The sequence below is a fragment of the Cyanistes caeruleus genome, chromosome 2, assembly GCF_971803275.1.
Source record: "Cyanistes caeruleus chromosome 2, bCyaCae1.hap1.1, whole genome shotgun sequence".
Classification (NCBI taxonomy): Eukaryota; Metazoa; Chordata; class Aves; order Passeriformes; family Paridae; genus Cyanistes; species Cyanistes caeruleus.
In genome coordinates this window covers 43,671,455-43,686,679 of record NC_141702.1, presented here as the reverse complement: position 1 = coordinate 43,686,679, position 15,225 = coordinate 43,671,455, and the positions used below count along the sequence as shown (strand labels likewise).

The 15,225-nt window shown below is 46.5% G+C and overlaps 1 protein-coding gene and 1 long non-coding RNA gene across 8 annotated transcripts in view; one reads left to right on the top strand and one right to left on the bottom strand.

Annotated features, from left to right (window-relative positions):
• Nucleotides 1-3,852, bottom strand: part of PRDM1 (PR/SET domain 1) — a 102,197-nt gene extending 98,345 nt beyond the window's left edge. For 2 of the 7 annotated variants that reach the window (XM_086876689.1, XM_086876690.1), the window contains exons 1-3: nt 2,246-2,482; nt 2,049-2,142; nt 1,268-1,305 (exon numbers count right to left, since the gene is read on the bottom strand). The gene's annotated coding sequence lies outside the window, so the exon portion shown is untranslated. Of the gene's footprint in view, nt 1-1,267; nt 1,306-2,048; nt 2,143-2,245; nt 2,483-2,694 lie in introns of those variants that run through there. The other 5 variants (XM_086876687.1, XM_086876686.1, XM_086876685.1 and 2 more) reach the window with 5 other exon arrangements.
• Nucleotides 3,853-11,191: 7,339 nt separating this feature from the next.
• Nucleotides 11,192-13,819, top strand: LOC147654761 (uncharacterized). Its single transcript, XR_015283073.1, has 2 exons — nt 11,192-11,458; nt 11,943-13,819. It is a non-coding gene; the product is annotated as an uncharacterized LOC147654761 (long non-coding RNA).
• Nucleotides 13,820-15,225: the final 1,406 nt, after the last annotated feature.

The window sequence follows — 15,225 nt, the reverse complement described above, 5'->3', positions numbered from 1 at the left end:
AGATGATCTATTTAGCTCTTATTTGTCTTAAAGAAATCACGTGTTTAGAGGAGAGAGGTATATTTTGCAAATTCTTAAACTCCATCTGGAACTAGCATTTCATATTTACCAACTGGTGCAAAAGAGTTCAACTGAACATGAGAGCTAGGACTCCACTTAATTTGTCATCCGTGATTATCACTTGGAAGTCACTGAGTTTATTAAAGACAACTACTGTGTGATAAGGGCAGTAGAGACACTATTAACCATGTCATTTAAATTGCCTGAGCTGGCATCGTGCCCAAGTCCTTCAGATCCATATATCAACACACTTGTTGCTGACAAGGTCTCATTTTAGGAGGAAGACGAGGAACACCCTCCAAACAGAATATGCTGTACAGATTTCTACAATAATTCATGAGAATAAACAGTATTACTCAGTTTTTGTATTTTTGATTCCTACACAAGAGAACAACAAAACAATGAAAAATAAGTGAAAGACTCTGTTCTTACTAATAAAAAAAAGGGAGAAAGCATTTTTTCAATTTTCATTTAAAATAACTTGAATTTGCATTTTACAAGCATATTTTACTTGTAACTGCGATGCTGACAAACTAACAAAGACACTGCACTCAATCACTTGCTTTGCCAAATTTTATGATCCCATATCTCTCCCACCCTTGCCTCCTCCACAGGACCTCTTGCTTTCACTTCATTAAGCCTGTAGGAAGGAGAAAACCTCTGGTGGCTGGATGTAGTTTATCTTCAAAACTAGTACACAGTAACTTTATTTCACTTCTGGCAAAAACCATGCCACAAAATAACAACACCACATTTGGAAAAGATGCAATTAAGAACATACAAGGATTATTTTACCCACAAATCATACCAAAATAAATACTAATATCTTTGATGGAAACAACCTACGTGTTAAGTAAGACATACTACTTCCACTCTAGAAAAGAGTTAGAACAGAAACTTTTTCATTGCAATCTCCATCTGTTGTTTTCCTAAGCTATGTCCTGATTAAGAAAATAAAGGCTATCCCATTTTTGGAGGGAAGGAATTCATTAGCTTTACAAGCATCTAAAGCATCTTTACAGCTAATCTCTTTGCTAAAAAATCCTGTGCTTCCCAATATGCACACCGTGTCCAGCAACAACTCGACAGTCTCCTGTTTATCACTTCCCAGCATGGGTGTGCTGGCTCTGCGGGCCTGAGCAAACACCCAGGTACTCACAGTACACACGTGGGCAGGATATAAGTGCTGGGGAAGAGGCTCTCTTACCTTCCACAAATTGTCCTTCGCTGTCTTCAAGTGAAGATCTGGAAACACAAATCCAAACCCCCTAAAGTAAGAGCACAACCAGCAGCCAGCCACACTCTCTGCCGTTCCCCCCCCACCCCACCCCCGCCCTCCAGACCACTTTCCCACTGCTTGCACTGCAAACAGCAACTTTCCCGTGGCATTTATTTTTTACTGGTGAGCCATAAAATCGCCTGCTTGTCCAATTAATGCAAGCATCATTATTTTCATTTACCTTTCACCATCACCAGTGAAGGAAAGAAGAGGGGGGGAAACAGGAAAGCAAATGCATAAAAGAAGCTTCAGAAACAGGAGTTTCAACTAATTTACGAGCCCAGATAAAGGTTAATAGTTAAACTCCTTCCTCTCTCTCCCACCCTCACAATTATTGATGCCCTTAAAGAAATGAAATATTTTTTGTTCTAATTTACCAGAGGCTAGACAAACTGTCAACATCTCCACTTTATTTACGGGTTGAGCAAGAGCAGTTCCTCAAACATCAACATTTTTTACGTTAATCCTGGAGAGAATCCACTTCTCTAAAACTACAAAATGTGCCAACTTCTGTAGTATTTATTTTTAACGAACGAAAGCAAGAGCCTTGAGCTATCCTCCAGTGAGGAGGGAAAGGGGGAAAGTGCAGCTTCACTCTTCCAACTTTAAAGCGCTTTCCCCCACCTTCCCACACTACTCAGCCCCTGATCACTCTCCATCCCACTACCCCCTTCCACCCCCTCAAAAGTTTCCCCTCCGGATCCCCCACCTGCTCCACGTCCAGCGGGATTTCAAGGGAGGAAACAAAATTTGCGAAGTGGTTCCTTTTGGGCGACTTCTTCAACCCGTCTGGAGATTTAAACCTGAAAAACAAACACCTCTATTGAATGCAAACTAAGCTTTGGGGGTTGCCGAGTTAATTCCTCGGCAGACAGCTACTCTCAGTGTCTGGTTACACAAACATACCTACAGACAGGTTGGAGGGGAGTCCTTCAGAAACCAAGGAGAGGCGGGGGGAGGAAATAAAATCAAAATAGGCAGAAGGGTTGGAGTGAGGGACTCCGGGGGGCAGCGGGGTAAGTAGGCTGGAGAGAGGGATGATTCGCAGCTGGAGACAGGTTTAATACGCGCCAGTTACAGGGAGACTCAAAGAAAGGGCCAATGCGGGCAGGGTCTGAGACCCCAGAGGTCTCGACTGGGGATGGGGGGAAGGGAGGGGGTGTCCTTTTGGGTGGCGGTAGTAGCAACTTTTTTACAGACAACCTAAATAAAACAAAGGAAGGCACAAACCCGGCCGGCCGCGGAGGCGCGGGCGAGAAGCGGGCTGCTCCGGGGGCGGGCGGTTCCGCGCCCTCCTCCCCGGCACCTCCTGCCCCGGCCGTGCCCCGCCAGCCCCTCACCGCCGCCCCGCTTACCTGCCGCTGCCCCCGGGCCCTCGCAGCATCGCGCCGGGCACAAAGGGGCGGCGGGGCAGGGCCGCGCCGGCAGCCCCGGGAGGCGCGGTGGTAAGAGCAGCGGCGAGAGCGGTGACAGTCGAGGCCAGCAGACAAATTGAAATAAAAAAATAAAAAATAAAAAAATATAGTTACAAGGAAGAAAAAAAAAAAAAAAAAAAAAAGAGGTGGAGAGACGACCACCCTAATAAGCCGCCGTGATCATGCTGGGGAGGCGAGTCCCTCCTCCTGGGGGCAGCGCTGCGGGGCGCGCTCCTGCCCTGCCCTGCCTGAGGGGGACGCGGCGGAGGGGAGGGGAGGAGAGGAGGGAAGGGGGAGCCGCCCGGCCCGGCCCGGCCCGGCCCGGCCCAGTCTCCAGGGATGGGCGCGAATGCGGCCGCGGAGGGAGATGCCGGCGGTGCGGGATGCGGGGAGGGGAGGCGACAAGGGGGGAGAGGGCACCGCGGCCCTCAGGAATCACCCACACGCACCCTCGCCCCCCGTGAGGCCGGGCTGCTTCCCGGCTGTCACATGGCTCCCGCCGCCACCCCCAAAGGGGTTTCGGGAGTCGCTTCACTTTCACTTTGGCCCCGCCAAGGGGCTCCAGGGGACCGCGGCGCCTGGCAGGAGCCCTCGTAGCGCTGGGCTCACCCCTGCCCCGAGTCTTCCCCGGCTCCCGAGGGGCATGAGGGCAGAGCTCAGCCCCGGCCGCCTCCCTCGTCAGGGTGCGGGGCCGCCCTTGGGCCCCTCGCAGCGGGGTGTTGTCAGGAGCGGCTCCGCTCGTGTCAGCTTTCCTTTCGCGTTTTAAGTAGGAAAAAACCCCAAAAGAATAGCAAAAATGTGGCCGGGTCCGTGGGAGTTTCGGGCTGAGGAGTTGAATGCAGCGCTGCAGCAGAGGGGTGTGGCAGGAGGACTGATAGGAGTGGGGCATTTGAGAGCCGCAGGCAAGCACGCTTGCTGTGTATACTGATGGGATTGATCCCATATGCATCCTGCCCCCCAACCTGCTTGATCTCTTATGTCAGTCTGTCTTAAAGGGCGAGATAACAATCCCACTGGAGAGCCAGAGCCATGTCTTGCACAGGGAGGGTCTCCTTGAGCCATCTCCAGCATCTGGCATGGTGATGTGGAGGTGCCTCTGCAGGGCCTTTCCATGCTTCCCACCAAAACACTCTGCACACACACCTAGGGGCACAGACTGCTCAATACCCCAACAACAGCAAATCCAGTGTCCCACAGGGAACACCAGGGATGGATCTGATCCAGCAGTATTATTTTTTGAGCTCAGAATAAATATTTCCAGGATGGGAGGCATGCTCCATAATAAGTATGTTGCATCCCTGCTTCATTTTGAAAGAGCAATTAAAAAGGCAAAGGGAGTTACAACTTCTGTCTTGCTGCCCTCTTCTACTATAGACACCCTGCTGTTATGGACATGGCCCTCTTGATGTGATTTTCTATGAATATCCCTGGTCTCAATGTTGATCACTTTGAGGGGAGAGAGCCAGAAAAGAGCAGTAGCCTCCGCAGAGAAGCTCTCCAAGTGCCTCCTGTGAAACACCCATCACCTGCCTGACATTTGTGGGCAGGTGGTCACTGACCACATAACGGAACCTGTAGCTTCCAACGCTTCCTGAAAGACACAGCAGCACTTGCTGCACTAATTATGGCTGCACGTGCCCTGCACAGGGGCAACCTTGTGCTTAGTGAGTCAACTGGCATTATGTCCTGGCTTTTATGTAAGCTCCTTCTCTCTGCCCTTCTCTCAACAGTCATCAAACATGGCACAACACACGTTATTAACTTTTAATGAGCCAGCCTGTAACCACCTTCACCCAAGCCCTTGTCACAAGCACAGCAGCAATCCCCTGGTTTTCTTGAACTCAAGCAACATACTCATGCTTGGTTCCCCTGCACCTCAGCCTGCTCTCCCCAAATGTCTGACATGTTTTACTCAGCATAAACAAGCAAAATATAATTACAGTGGGGTTTGGTTTGGGGTTTTTATTTTCAGTGCACAACTAGATAAAAGATTACCACTCAGAATATACATTCCAGTGACAACAAAGTCCCAGCACCACACAGTATTCTGTTGTGAGGTTTCTGGTTCTGAACTACAACTGTTAGCTTTGAGTTTTGCTGTTAAATGGAGCTGAGATGACTGTGATGTTGGTGTTTGTGTTTGTTTCTTCTTTTTTTTTTAGTGTTTATCATAAGGCAACAGGAAGCATGAATAATTCAGACTGTGAACAAATGCTCTCTCAAAACTCACTTAAGAGTATTATTCTGAGCATTATTCTGTTATTCTGAGTATCTGCTAACTTGAAAATTAAATTGCTGTTTGAGACTATTCCATAATATTCATTATCTTTCCTAGTTTTTCAATTACAAGGCAAACTTAAACCCCTTTTATCCGTTTTTCTTCTGCTACAAACTGCCATGAAGTCAAGAGCACTTGAGAACAAGCTACTGCTAACAGGCACAATATGGCAGAATCTGTCCCCAGTTACGTAGTTCCATCCTCTCACCCTGTCTTAGTGACAGCATGCTCACTACTCGGGAACAACGACATGAAGTTAAGAAAGAAAACATTTTACAATAAGTGAAACACAGGGAAACAATAGCCTAGTTTACAAAATAAGAATAGTGAGATATCATCCCTGAAAAGGGTCAGGAGTAATCCAGATAAAAGAGGAGAGAGTGAAGAGATGATCAGGCAGTCATTCAGGCCTATCTTCTGATGCTGCCCAAAGATTAAATCTGTCCTAACAAAGCAGAGCAAAGACCTGAAATAATGTTACCTTACCTCTCCTCTCCTTCCCCCATCCCACTACTGCATTTTTTTAAAGCTCTTTTTTACCTTTGGATGCTTGGAAAACAAAGGAAAAGGGCAGAAAATACAGAAAGTGAGAGGAAGGAACATTACTTTTTTTTTAAAAAAAGAGGCACAAATTTGCTTAGATGCTGCCACACTTAAATCACAGGATATTTTAATTTAAATATTTGCAATTAAACGAACATCAGTTGTACTGACAAAAGGCTAGAATTAAAGAAATACCAATGTAAGCTTCCATCAAGTGTATATGACATTTTAAGTAAATTGGGTGACTTTGTTTCTTGTTTTTTTTTTTAACATCAAATAAGTATTCTCAAATAAGTGAAACACGTTTTTAAGATCAACTGACTCAAAGCTTTCCATCCTCAAAATTACAGGGAGGAGTGCTGCCCAGCAGTAAAAATATTTCAATAATCAGTAGCAGGATAATCTGAGGCAACCAACCTGCATTTGCATGTCAAGGTACGCAGAAAACCTCTGCCAGGGTGCTGAGGCGTGAAGGGAGGAATGAGCAAACTCAAAGCTGTCCCCTTATGTAGTTTTCACAATATTCTAATTTACCAACGTTTGTAAGCAAGAAAACAAAAAAACCCCAAAAACAACAACAACAGCAACAACAAAAAACCCAGGAGGAAAGGATAAATTAAAATGTATACCTGGCACACATTTTTGTTTACAAACACTTGAAAAGTCTGTTTGTGATTTAAGTAGTTCTGAGGTTATTTATGTTAATGGCATGCATGAGTCTAAATGGCATCCTGTTCTGAAAAAAGAGCCGAAGGAAAAGTGCTTTGGGGCAGTCTACACCCTTTTTTGTCCTTCGGCCATAATGACAACTGAAATGGAGAAAATGTGACAAAAGTGTGGTGCTGTGTGAAGTGGGCTGTCTGGATTAAACGCTGTGTGGAATGGTGGTCTTCCACAATGGGAATTAGGAAGAGCTTTCTCTTCCTGAAGTAGACAGACTTCCTTTAAGCTTGGGCAGGATATTGTACCGTACTTTTTCTGTACAAGGTAAATAATGTTTCTCTGTAAAGCAGTCACTGTGTCACAGTGATTGCAAGCATGGTTTTTCTCAGGTTTGTAACTTGCTTCAGCAATCACACATTGGAAGTATTTGATTCAAGGTGGCAGAGTGTGGCTAAGAAATTTCAGTCAGCAGAGGAATTGGCATTGAAGCGCAGTCTCTAGTAAGGGAGAAATGACTGTATTAAAATCCTGGAAATCTGCTGCTTATTTTTCTTTAAAGCTTCAAATAGCTTGAATTTACTGATGGTATTTTCTTCCAGGGTACAACCCCCCTGCTCCTTTTTTCCTCTTGCCTAGAAGAGATGGGTGTTTGGAAGGGGAAAGAAATATTGATGCAGGTCTGTAAGGGTAGTTGTTGAGTATCAGTGGTTGCTCTTGGGTTTATTTAGTTTGAGATTTTTTTTTTTTAAAAAATTTCAATCACTGTATTTGTCCAGACTACTTAGAAGACTGGATATGCAAGCACTATCTAATAGTGCCCAGATGTGGTAAATTAAAATTATTCTTACTAAATGTTAAAGAACAAAAATAAGGGTAGAAATTTTCTCTTTTTATTTTTAAAGAAAGTTTACATTTTATGCTGGCACTCTTTTCTAGTTCCACTAAAACCAAATTCAAATCCCCAAATTAGTATGTAAATATAAAGATTTCCTGTAGTGATTACTTGAATTGGAAGAGCAAGTCAAACTGACTCTGCTACATGTGAAGATCTAGACAAATATTCATGATTATTATTTTGAATAGGGTGAAGAGGTGATGGTTTATACATTCCATGTTATTATTTAGGCAGTGGGTTTAATATTTTCAAAAGCTCCTCAATCCCATCTTTAAAAATCTAAGGACTTAATATTTTTCTAACACTAAAATGAGGTATCCTAATTCACATAGTTGCCATAATATCATGAAGAAAAGAGTAGAACTTTATTTGATTTTTTCCTACTTAATATTTTAGTGTCATATTCAATACTTCTGTGAATTCTGTTCAAGACTTGCTGCTAGCAAGCTGGACTAAAAGCTGACAAGGAAAGAAAGCTGCCTCCAGGAGATATTTAAAAACACAGTAATGGTCATACTAGCTCAATCCAAGGTGTACTCATTCTCAAATTATGACTACTGGTGGCTACTTCTGGAGAAGATGCAAAAAATGCCAAAAACAACATTTCTAGATTAATCACTTTTCTTTCTAAATGTTCTGTTACTTAGGCTTAGAGATGAAGATTTGTTTTACTTCCAAATGTGACAATATAAAAATATTATTATTATTTTAATTTTAGAGTATAACTCTCTCTATCCATCTATATTTTTCCCTTCAATTCCATCAAGACCTTGCTTTTAATGGCATCTGATGACAGTGTTCCACAAGTTAACTCTCCCTTGTGCAGAAAATTCCTAAGATCTCTTTTCCATTTCCTCTTGTCTTGTTTATGTATTACTCATACAAGTCATGAGGGCCAAAAAGTTCCTAATCTATCTTCTACTCACCCCTTTTATTTTACACATCTGTGTTACTGTGTTATTCATCTTACCCTCTGATTATCCCGTACTCCCCAAAGAAGCCAGTGGTCTTTCCAAACATCAGTTTTGAGTAGATCACTGACAATTCATGGTGCTTTTCGCTGAGCCATTATATTTTGCTCTTTTCGAGATCCTATTTCTGGCAGGGGCTTCCCACTGACCTACACGATGACAAAGCTTATGTAAATCTTTCTCCCACGCCTGCCTCCCCTTTCCATTGCTATCCAATATTTAATAAGTTTCTTTTACTGTCACTGCCCTTTGACCAGAGGTTTTCACAGTATTATCCACAGTGATGTCCAGATTTCCATCCTGAGTCAGTAGAGCACATTGAGAAGCAAATCAGTGAATGTGTTGTTCAAGCCTCATGTCTGTTGTTTAACATTTCCCAAGCTGTTACCCATTCTCGTGGCTGCCCTGGGCCTCTTTGAAATTCCTCTCAGTCTGTTGCACTTTTGGCCAAAGTAACAACTTGCACCAGTTAAGATGGACACCACTTAGCTGAGTTGCACTTATCCTCCTTTTACCTGCCAGACTGTGGGCAGGATGGGGTTACTCAACTGAGTTTAGGAAAGAAAGTGAAGGAGAGCTGGATGCTTGGGCCATCTTCGTGTCAAAGAGCCTGAAGAACATAATCTCCTGATTATGGTCTTCCTCCTTAAAGGAAGGTGCTTCCTCTGTGGAATGGGATTGTAGAAGCAGTGCTTTTGCAGCCTTTTGTGCTGTTTGCTTCAATCTAGCAGACAGACCATGGCTTTTGGAAACAATACTGTTTTTTAGCAGAGGGCACACTAAAGCAGGATCTTTTACTTGCTCAAAAATGACCTTAAATATCAGAAATACTACAAGCAATTAAACAACTCTTTTCTCCTTCTCTGTTTGGGTATATCTACTACAGGCACAGGAGAGAGCCCATTCCCTCTGGATTAGAGTTAAAGTGAGAGACAGGTTTAAAAGGCTAATAAAAAATCAAGGAGTAATAAATACTAAGTGATTTTTAAGTAAATATATGCGGGTTGTTTTTTTTTTTTCTTCCAAAGGAATGCTCAGCTGTTAGTGTTACGTTTGACAGCTTGTAAAAAGGTGAGTTTTTGCTGAAGAGCAAGAACAGGTTGAAGAGAGACAAAGGCATGTTCTGAGATAAAGAAACCAAGAGGTATCTGCTCCACAGATTGAAGGTGTTACATTACTCTGTGTAATATCCAGAGAAGGAGAAATCTGCACAGTAAAATGGTCATAAAATACATTTTTGCAAAGAAGACAGGAAATGTTTCTGTCAAGAAAGCCCCCCCCACCAACCAAAAACAACCCCAAAAAAAAAACCAAACTAAAGAACCCCACCAATCCCTCTGGTACAGTTTTCCCATCTGGAGAAGCAAAGTGAGACAGATCTCAATCTGTCTCTCCCCCCTCTCAAACTAAATGTCTCAAGACAAGCCCAGTGCCTCGTAGCAGCAGTTTCTGAGCCAGAGCAGGACACTGTGCCCTGGGCCCCTCTGCAGTGAGGCTGTGGGACACACTACCAGCCCTGCACACGCTGGGATGGTTTTGGCATCTTAACCAAAACAGAGCAATCAAGTAGAGCAGCACTGAGCTTGCTATAAGATCATGGCTTATTTTAGTATGTAATTCAGAGGTCGCTGCGTTACCCCTGAGAAAAAACACTTGCTGCCTCATTCTTCCCTCAGGGCTTATTGCCAGCGTGATTATATTTTCAGGAGTGACAAGGAGGCCCTGAGCTATAAATCTAAGGGAGATAGAGAGTGAGCTGATTATCAGACACCTCCTTCCCCACTCCAAAGTCAATAACCTCAGCATCTCACAAGGTTACTTTCTGGAGGAAAACAATCTCTCAGCCAGGCTCTGTCTGTTTGCATCTGCTGAATTGTATTCAGTCTGTCTTCTCAACAGCTGGGAAATCAATAGCCTGCCAACCATCCCAGAGCTCCAACAACACAATCTTTTTTGTACGAGTGAGAAGGAGGCTCAGGTGGCACCAGGATTAGGTGAATTTTGTTTGAAAAGTGATTTAGGAGGAAAGTAAGCTTGCTTGAAGGCAGGTCTCTGTTCCCTACTCACAAAATCCAACATTCCCCCTGGAACCATGGGGGCCCTTTTCTTTGAACCCCCACAAATAATTCTGTGGCGTTTTAATGGCCAGGTAGCCACTAGAGACTATGCAAAACGTCACATTTCGGACTATCCAAAGAAGATATCAGCAGCCTCCCGGAATCTCCTTTTCACCCCCGGGAGTAAGTGTTTTCACAGAAAGTTAGTTTTTATTTGACCCTAATGGAGAGTGGTAAATTCAGCCGGTAATAGCAAGCCATTTATTTAGCTTCTGAGAAGCTAATGCAGATGGGAACCGGTTTTTATAAACCGTGTATGAGAGGACACTTTTGAAGCAGCCCCGGCGAATGGCTCCCAGCGCTGCGGGGCCGGTGGGGAGCGTCAGGGCTCTGCTCGGCTCGGTCACCTCCAGCCCCTCCCGCCTCCGGCAGCGCGACGCCGAGGAGCGAGTTAACAACTCCTGGGAGCGAACATAAACCCGTGCCGAGGGACTTCGTGCTTTAGCATAAATTCTCGCGCTTTACAACGCACTCGAAAGGGACTTTTTTTTATCTGACATAAATCCCCGGGAAGGAAAAAAAATAAAAAAAAATAAGAAAATGCCCGCTTTCCTTCCCGACACCCGTCCGAGCGTGTTTCCCGAGCATCGGGGCTCGTCCCGCCGCTGGCTGATTCACTCCTGAGCGCAGGAACCACCAAGCAGTTCCCTGTTTGCGGTGCGCACTGCAGAGCGGTCGCAGCCCAAGGCCGTGCCGGTAATCCCGCCTGCGGCTGGTGCAGGGGAAAAGAAAAATAGACTAAGATGCGGCTGGGAGGTGGTGGAACTGCGCCGGGGTCCGGTCCGCTGGCTGCAGCGCCCGGCACGGGCCCCACGGCCGGTGGGCAGCGGGCTTGGCCCCGGTGCGGGTGACAGGGAGCGTGGGGCGGCGGCGCTCCGCCATCCCCGCAGCTCACCTGCGAGATGCGCCCCGCTGCTGCAGCGGCGCGGAGGGGAGGATCAATTAGCGCCGCGCTAATGAGCCCTCAGCTTTCGCACACCCCTCCTTTCAGCAGTCCCCTGCGCGGCCCCAATCCGCTGGGAACGCGACCGACCCGACCCGACCCGGCCCGGCCCGACCCGGCCCGGCCCACCTGCTGCTCGGTGCACCTGAGCGGGCTCGACGGGCCGAGAGCAGCCGGCTCTGCTGAGAGCCGAGAGCCGCCCGCGGGGGCTCCGGCGCCGCAGCGTTCCCCGAGCCAGCGCGGAGCAAACACGGGTGGGTCTCCCCCACCCGCCCCTCGGCAGCACCGAGAAAAGTACGTTATTCCTAGCGTGTGCTCTTTTTCCTATTATTTTTTCCTTCCTTCCCCCCCACCTTTTTTTTTCTTTTTTTTTTTTTTTTTTTTTTTTTTCTTTCCTTACGCATACCCAAAGTGCTCCGTCGGTTTAAATTTAAATTTGAGCTCTGCCGCAGTTCTGGCACTATCAAACCACATTAATTTTCACATCCTTCCCAAAAATTTTGCCACGGTTCCCTCGCTGCAGTTTGCGTAAACAGCTTTACTGAGTAACTATCGGGAAACATAAATACACGGAAATAAATAATAGCGCGGCAATCGGAATGAATAACCCAGGACAGAGTGGGCAAAGGACTGCAGAAAGTAGAGATTACCTCCCAGAATGTGTATTGTGTTTTGAGGTTTTTTTTAACCTCGCTCTGCTTGCGGGGAAAAAATTAATTAAAACAAAGTTTCTCACCCCCCCCCCCCCCTTCTTTGATGTATCTTGCTCGCATAACAGCAGCATCTCGGATTCGGGCTCCGCTAATTAGAAAGCAACGAATGCCGGCATTCAATGAACATTTGAGTGGCCGGTGGCGCAGAAGGAGCCAGCGGAGGGGCGGCAGTTCCCGAGTGCCGTGGGACCAGCGCCGAAAGGGCTCCGCGGGACGGGAATTAGCGCGGCTCTCCCCGCCGGGCTGCGGAGCCGAGCGCGGAGTCGCGATGCGAGCAGGGAACCCTGCCCATCTCCCGCCTCCAGCTCCCTGCCTGCGCACACTCTCCGCACGGCGCCGGGAGAGCCGCCGGGACACCCGCGCTGATTTATCCGCGGGGGGATCCAACCCTCCCCTCCCCTGCTCCGGGTTTCTCGGGGGTCTGCGCCGCTGCCCGCCCGGCCGCGCACCCTTTCTCTCCCCAGGCAAGGTTCCCGTCCTCGCCGCGGGTGGCCGGCGACAGCTCCGCGCATCCCCGCGGCTCTCCGCTCCGGGGCGCGGGGCGGCGAGGGCTAGGCAGGGCAGCTGTTGACAGGCAGAAAGCCTCCATCTCCCACCCCCTCCTCAATCCATCTTCTCGGGATGGCAGTGGACAGAGCCAACGGGTTAAAGTAAAATGCTTCGTCGCTGCTGAAAAAGGGGAGAGGAAGGAGGAGAGGGAGAGGAAAGAGAGGTCGGATGCGGAGGAGTATAGATACAGGGTAGGTGGGAATCACCTGGAGATCAAGCTGTGAGAGAAGTTAAATACGCATCCATGCATCCATCCAACCATTCCACTGCCACCCCTCAGTGCTTCACCCCTGTGCACCCACAGCAGTGTTGCAAAACTGGGACCCACCTGGGGAAGGTGCAGCGCGGGCCGCAGGTGCGCGGTGCAGAGCAGAGTGGAGCGGTGAAGACCGGGGAGGAGAGCTAAGGGCAGCCGGAGTGGGGGTGAGGGTCTGTACCTGCCTGTACACCCCCAGCACCGGTGGCCTCCATGGATGGAGGGTTGGGGGGTTCCACCCCCGTGGGTCCGGACAGGGTGGATGAAGTTTGCCCCGTCAGCAGAACCCTGGGCGGTGTGAGGAGCTGGCAAGGGAAGGGTTGCCCCGCTTGAATTACACTGGCTTTGCTAGTCCAACAGAAGGGACTGCAGCAAGTGGGGAAACGAGAGCCAGCTGAGCCCTCCTGCCAGCCTCGTTGAGGCTGAACTTGAGGTCAGTGGAGCGCAAAACTCCTCCAGGGAAGGAGGAAACAAATGTTCATGGATCGGGTATCGACAAACTTGAACAAGTGGGAGGGAGAGGAGGAGAAGGGACAGTCAGAGCTGCCTTCATAAAACTGTAAACAGTGGTGTTAGGACAGAGTTGAAAGGAAATTGCCTGGCAGCTGCTTGGAGTTTCCCTGCTATGTGCTTGCCCTAGTGAGACGAGAGAGCCCTTTACTGGAAACTTGAAGTCTCCCCCCCACCCCCGGGAGCTGCATCCTGTGGCAGAAGCTGTCCATCCCCTCGCAGATTCCCCTCCGGGTTACAGTCAGGCTGGTGAGAGAAAGCTGGAGAGAAGAAACCTCGTCACTGCTGATTCAGGCCTTTGCACGGGGACACAATGCGCTCCAGTGTCCCGGCCCTCGCAGCTCCTCCTAATGCCAGGCGAAAGGTGACTGCCCCCTTCCACAGGCTGCCTCTCTGTTCAGGTACTTATTAAATTGGCCCAGTCTGCTGGCAAGGAGAGAACTTCCCATTGATTTTTACAAACTGTGAAACCTTAAGCCTGTATCAGGTGATGAGAGAGAGGGGGAGATCAGGGGGTTTCAGCACTTGCAAATCTCTTCATTTCATCACTTTAAAAAGGAATTTTTATCTCCAACCATATTGAAGATAAATGCTCTATTAATAACAATAAAAGAGAGTTTGAAGCAGGTATTCAGCTTTTTTTTAATGGACTTCTGGTTTAGGATTGATTTTTTGAACAATGCTTCAGCAATGCATTTCATAAGATACAATATTTGATTTTTCCACAAGAGATCAAGAACAGATGCATCTAAGTAAACAGATACATGTAAGTACAGACTCTAGCAGAAGGCAGTACTCATTTTGTCCATGTGAGCTTCGCAAATGATTTATTTTTGTAGCCTTTAAGCATAATAATAATAATAATAGAACATATGTGTCCATTTTATTGCCATATTTCCAAAGTTCATACAACTCAGCAAGAAATGAGCATTTTTGTTTCAAGCTGGGCCTTAGACCATATACTTTATTAAAAAGAGAATTCCACAAAACCCAGACCTGGTAAAACTGTGTACAAAGGGCCAGGGAGCTGCTTTATTACAATAGTTGCGCCTAACATGCATGATGGCTCAGAATTGGCTCCATTCTTACTTATCTTACCAGCAGGCCTGTGACATCCCAAGCCAAAGCTGTATAATCATTCCATTATAAACCACACATTTCCCTGTTGTAAATGATCACGGTAAAAAACGTATTTGTGGCATTTGGTGTGGAGAGTCTCAGGCAGAACATTTTTTTCCACTCAGTAAGATTTTGAAATTAGGCAATTTGGTCAAATGTTTGGGTTTGGAAAAAAGTAGAAGAGGGTATTATGAATTTATTTTCCAGGTTTTAATACTTAGAAGAAGTCTGGTTTTTAAGAGTGATCTTCAATCATTTGAGAAAGAACTTGAACCTGTGCATTAAAGGTTAAGGGGAATTTATGATGAAGTTCAGCAGAAATGGGAGAGAGCTCAAAGTCTTTCCTGACAGTTATATGTGGTAAATAGGCTGTGCATTGTAGGTAAAACATAGCTGAAGTTCCAGAATTCAGTTTGGGAATATAAGGGCAGTGTGAATGAAAAGTTATGATGAGATAAATACTTCAGTGTGATACATTTATGCTGCCCATGATGCTCCCAAGGATCCAGTTCTGTATCATCTTGTATAGATGGGAGATCTACTGAATTTGCCAATGAAACCTGGGATGCAGGATGTGGTAACAAACAGCCAAGCAACGTAATAAGTTATGGGGGAAATTAATTTTGCTATCATTCATGATGTGATTAGCTAAAGCAGGCACTCTGTAGTCCAAGGACCTCCCTACATCCAAGGGTCTTGTATATCACTTCAGGAAATGGCTCTCAGAATGGCATCAGAGCAAACACATGCAGGTCCAAAGATTTTACAGCTAGACATAGTGATCCTGAAAATATTTCCCACCTCTGATTTTATTTTTGCCATAGAGACATAGGTGTTAGACACACCAAGTGGCAGGATACAGTGAGACCCTGGATAAAAAAAAGCAAAAATACAGGTGTAGGAGATGGGGAAAA